Source organism: Oryx dammah, unplaced genomic scaffold (genome assembly GCF_014754425.2).
Source record: "Oryx dammah isolate SB20612 unplaced genomic scaffold, SCBI_Odam_1.1 HiC_scaffold_18, whole genome shotgun sequence".
In the NCBI taxonomy this organism is placed as follows: domain Eukaryota; kingdom Metazoa; phylum Chordata; class Mammalia; order Artiodactyla; family Bovidae; genus Oryx; species Oryx dammah.
This window is the reverse complement of record NW_024070202.1, coordinates 103,266,556-103,272,491: the sequence shown is the minus strand read 5'-3', so window position 1 is coordinate 103,272,491 and position 5,936 is coordinate 103,266,556.

The window sequence follows — 5,936 nt, the reverse complement described above, 5'->3', positions numbered from 1 at the left end:
CTCCCAGGCTCCAGAGCAGAGACTCAATAGTCGTGGCACAGGGGCTAAGTTGCTCCTTGGCACTGGGATCTCCCCAGATCAGGGATCGGATGCATGGTCTCCTGCATCAGCAGGTAGATTCTTGACCACTGAGTCAGCAGGGAAGCCCAGTAATGTCTTAAGAGTAACTAAAGCAAATATAGGCTTGTATTGGGACTTGTTAAGAAACATACTCATAAAAAGGAGGAAAGGAGAGAAGAAATCATGTGTGGAAGAGGGAGAAAGACGCAGAGAAAAAGAAGATGAGACAGATACACCGTCAAAGGGGCAGAGGGAAACACAAAGAACAAGAGGCCCAAAGAGAGGCGTGATCTGAAAAGTAAAAAGTGAATCACCTCCCTCCCACGCACAGCCACATCCTCAAAGACAAAGCCACAGGCTCCCTCCCAGAAATAAGGACCAGGAAGGAAAACGGGGGTAGCGCACAGCAAGTCTGAGTGAGGGACAGCCGGCTCAAGCATCGGTCGGACGGTGAACACCCTGAGAGGAAGACAGGCACACCTGAATACACACACCTCACAGAGAAATGTCTCCATCTTGTGGCCTCGAGAATAGTGTGATGCTGTGCATTTTCACAACTACAGGCACAAACAAAGAAAAGACCTTTCGTCACCGGTTCTGTGAGCAACATGAACTTGAAATGAGGTCCAAGCTCCCCCATGTTTACTCTACTAACCCCTGAGAAAGATCGTGCCATTTTGTAGAAAGGCAAATGAAGAAGAGAGAACTGCTGTAGAAGATTACTATATCCTTTCCAGTTCTCTTGCCTTTGCTTATGCTTCTCAAATGTACCGAAGTTAAGTGGTCTTTCGGCAAACCAGAGTTCTCTGTAGTGTAAAATATTGGCTTTGTTAAATGAGCTAATATTTGTTAACTTCTTAGGTGGCTCAAATGGTAAAGAATTTGCCTGCAATGCAGGAGACCTGGGTTGGATCCCTCGGTCAGGAAGATCCCCTGGAGAAGGGAATGGTTATCCACTCCAGTATGCTTGCCTGGGAAATCCCATGGATGAAGGAGCCTGGAGGGCTACAGTCCACGGGGTCACAAAGAATCAGACAGGACTGAGCAGCTAACAATGGAACACTGTCTAGGAGCTCATGTGTTTATTAAATAAGCAAAATCCAATGCCTACAGTCTCTGAACCGATCATGCTAGCTCCTGGCCCTATCTCAGGTCTTAGTGCCCTCTGCTGGTATCTCCCTGACCCTTCTCCCCTCCTCCCGTCTCCATCTATCAAACCCTGCACATTCTTTTCAGCTGAATTAAGAACCCTACATTTACCCCATAATTAGTCTCACGAAAGGCACTAATGTCACTTTTGTTGCTCAGTTCTTTGGACGCCCCCCCCGCCCCGCGTCTCGTGTGACCTCCGATTAGCACGGCTGACCTCACCCCCCTTTGCAGTGGTTTCTGCTCTGGGATGTCGAGGAGCCGTGCATTGAAGCTGTCCTGCTTCTTCCCTGCTCTCTCCTGCTCTTTTCTCTCTTCCTGTCTTTCAAACGCTGGTGCCCTGCGGGCCTCCGTCTCAGACTCTCCCCCTTCCAGCTCTCAGGCTGCCCCTCAGTGGCATTTTACTGTGTGGTTTATATCCCACTCTCACCTGACTGCAATCACTGGAGAGAAGAGAAACAGGCAAGCGGACTCAACCTGCCAGTTCATGAAAACATACCTAAATCCACTCAAAGAACATCTCCCCACCTATGCGATGGCAAGTGTGCTGGCTCAGCTGACCGTCTTCTGCTGAAGTTGTGTATCACGTGGTTCAGCTTTGGCCACAGTGACTGAAGAGCAGGTGGGGGTGCGAGGGGGCCTTGTCTGTTTGGCTCCATCATCTTTTCCTTTCATGGGACTCCAGTTCCAGGCTCATTTCCTCCTTCCTGGGGGAAGGAAGCTGCCCTCAAGATGTTTCTACTGGACACAAGTGATCTTTCTTCACTTTAATTCACCTCCTAGGGGTTGTATATTAGTTTGCTTGGACTGCTACACTGCAGGCAGCTTTAACAATGGAAATTAATTTTCTCACAGTGCTGGAGGCTCTGAGATCAAAGCGTTGACAGGGTTGGTTTCTTCTTAGACCCCTCTCCTTGGCTTGAAGAGGGCCTCCTTTTCCGTGTCTTCGTGTGATCTTTCCTCTTTATGTTTCTGTCCTAATTCTCTTTTTAGAAGGACCCCAGTTGTACTGGATTAGGGTCCACCCAAATGACCTTCCTTTAACTCAGTTACCTCTTTAAAGACCCCTCCATCTCCAAATATAGTCACCACCTGAGACACTCGGACGTTAGGGTTTTAACATATGAATTTTGGGAGGACAGAGGAGGCATTCCAGAGAGTGAAACTGCCTAGAGTCACTCATGGCTAGACAGCAGCTGGAACGAAGTTAGAAGCAACTACTAAATGTGGGTGAATGCAAGCTCTGTGCCGAGGGACATGCAAACAAGTGTGTCATGGACCTTGCCCCAGGATGCTGCCAACCCAGTTGTGGGGACAGGGTGCTGATACAGAAAAGAAGAGTCAGCCATGTAGACTGGAGTGTGCAGAGCACAGCAGAGTGTGTATAACAGGCAGGAACTGTGCTTCCTAGAAGAAGAAGAGATAAACATCAGCTGGATTGGTCACAGGGAGGTTTTCATGATAAAAATAACCACCTTTTATGGAACTCTACTATCTGTCAGCCCTTTGTACACATTTTATCTCTAATCTAATCCCACCCCAGGGGCCGTGGGGAGGACTGTACAAAATAAGTTACACCAAGTTCTTGGTGTTGTGCTTGGCATAAGGGAGCAAATGACAGCTAATTATTCATCAAACAAATATTTGTGCAGTACCTGCCATGTGTCAGGCAATGTGCTCATTGCTGGGGATAGAATGTCAGCCAAGATGGTCTCTGCCCCCATTGAGCTTACAGTTTACGTGCATTATCCAGTACGGTAGCCACCAGCCATATGTTGGCTATTAAAATTAACTAAAACGAAAAATTCAGTTCTTCAGTCACACCAGCCACATTTCATGCACTCCACAGCCACCAAGGGTTACATTTCCATTTCTGCAGAAAGCTCTATTTGGTAATACTGGAAAGGGATGAGAGATAAAACCTGTATGGTAAAGGTCATGATGGAGACTTACAGGGAGCAGGGAGGAACAATTACTATTCATGTTATAATTAAGATGTAGAAACTGAAGCTCCGAGAGGATAAACTATTTGATCAAATTCTCACAGCTACTAAGTGGAAGAGCTGGGATTGGAACACAGGCCTGTCTTAATCTCATGCTCCCTCAGGCTGTTTTGTGGAGGAAATGAGTCGGGCACAGGTAGAGTCTGTTTAAAGACAGAAGATGGAGAAGCTATCCTCGGTGGGGAAGTAGCAGCTTGGATAAAGGCACAGATGGGCAAGGCTGGCAGAGGACCATGAGGGAGCCAGGCCGGCTGGAGAGGCAGTGACTTGCTGAACTCAACTCATGTGCTTAAAAAGGTTAAGTCAGAGCCTGCCTGCCTTGATTAAGAGCCAAGAAGGAAGGACATTCAGCTCTAAGCGCAGAGGTTTACTCTTTGAAGGATGTTAGCAGGAGGATGGCATGGACAGAGCTGTGTGTTCTGAAGGTGGAAGTGCGTAGGGTAAACTGGGCTGTGACCTGTAGACGACAGGGGGACAGAAGGAAGGGACGAACGATGATGTGAAGCAAAAACACCGGAGTGGGGGCCAAGAGCCTACCCCAAGGTTGGATTAATTGACTGATTTTACTTTCTCCCTTTTTTAAAATTTTAATTTTAGTGGAGTATAGTTGATTTACAATGTGGTAGTTTCAGGTGTACAGCAAAATAATTTCAGTTATATATTTATATTCATTCTTTTTCAGGTTCTTTTCTCATATAGGTATCACAGAATATTAAGTAGAGTTCCCTGTGTTACACAGTAGGTCTTTGTTGGTTATCTTATGTATAGTTGTGTGTATATGTCCATAAGTTTGTTTTCAATATCTGTAAGTCTGTTTCTTTTTTTGTAAATAAGTTCATCATTTAAAAAATTAGATTCTACATATGAGTGACATCATGTGATATTTGTCCTTCTCTCCGACTTACTTCACTCTGTATGATAATGCCTAGATCCATCCACATTGCTGCCACTGGCATTATTTCATTCTTGTTTATGGCTGAGTAATAGTCCATTGTATATATGTGCCACATTTTTATCCATTCTTCTGTTGATGGGCATTTAGGTTGATTCGGTGTCTTGTCTATTATGAATAGGGCTGCCATGAACACTGTGGTGCATGGATTTTTTCCAATTATGGTTTATCTCGAGATATACACCAATGAGTGGGATTGCTGGATCATACGGTAGTTCTAATTTTTAGTTTTAAAAGGAATCTCCATACTGAACCCCAAGATTTAACACTGTGTATCACTGGACAATATACTTCATTTCCCTGGGCCTCATCCTTTCAGTTCTAAAAGGGCATGGCTGGCCCAGATGATTTCTAGAGCCCCTTCCACAGTGGTAGTCAAGGATTCTACAGATCAGAATGACATTAGGTTCAGAGAAGCAGTGCAAAGTGTAGCATTAAATATGGGGACAAGGAAGACAGCAGAGTCAAAGGTCATCCGTGGCAAAGGGGGAATGATGTGCTACTAACAAAACAAGGTGAGTGTATCAAAGGGCTTGTCTTTGGAGGTTTTTTTAGAGGGGGTTTGTCACAGGGCATGGAGATGGGGAAGGATAAGTAAGAGGTGGCAGGAAAATAATGGTTTGTTCATTATTTCACATCCCCCAAATATAGACTTTAAACTTTTTTTTTTTTTTTTTTGGACCCATGACCCACAGCAGGAAATACAACTTGTATCCTGGTCCAGTACAGTTGTCCAGTATATATAACTGAAACAAAGGGTTTATGAAACAAATAATTATTTTAAGGGCAGTGGCATCTAATACTTTCTATTCTAGTACATTTCATTATTTTAAAAATTTGGTTGCCGTCCATTGAATGTCTGTTATGATCAATTACTGCGTCACGACCCACAGTTTTAAAAACACTGCCTAAGAGGAAGATCAAGTCTTAAGTTGGGGGCCATGGCAGGCATCCCATCAAAGAACCCAAGACTAGCTGCAGGAGTGGACTGGCAAGCCTCGGGGCTGGGGAGTCTGGAGCGCGTCTGAAGCTCTGTGAGGCATGAGCGTTGAGGAAGGCAGAGGCCTGGGAAACAATCGGTGGCAACCACTCGTCTAGGTGATAGGGGCTGGGGATTAACCCTCCAGACCTCGTAGACCTGAGGATGGGGGCGGAAACCAGATTCCCGCAGGAATCCAGCGAACACCCGAAGGCTGCATTTCATAAGCGTGTGCCGAATGGCTCCCGCATCTCTGACCTCATTTGGGTTTCCAAAGCTCCTCCACTCACTCGAGAGTCCGGGGAGTACCGCGTGGGCCCACTTCTCCATTCATTCATTCATTCCAAACCCATCTCGGGGAGCGCCAACCAGGTGCGAGAAAGGGCGAGCCGCCGGCGGCCGCCGAGGATTACCTTCCAGTGGGTTCCCCTCCCGCCCAGCTCGCGCGCACACAAAGTTCTGGCTGCCACCCCCGCGGACGGGCTCCCCGTTGCCAATCAGAACCAAAGCGCGTGCACCGCCGCCCGGCGGAGCCGCCTAACCTCCCCGGCTTCCCGGGATCCGCCCCCCACCCACCGCCTCCCCGCACCGGCCCGGCCGCTCCTGCCCTGCGCTCGGCCTTCCCCGCCTCGCATCCGTGCCATCGGCGCTCGATTGCGCGCGGACTCCTCGCTCCGGGCTCGCTCATCGCTCGCGCTCGGCCGCCGCTCCCGCCCCCGCCCCCCGCCCCCGCCCCTCCCCCGGCTCCTCCCGCCCCTCCCCCGCCTCCCGTGCAACTTTTGCCGGAGCGCCC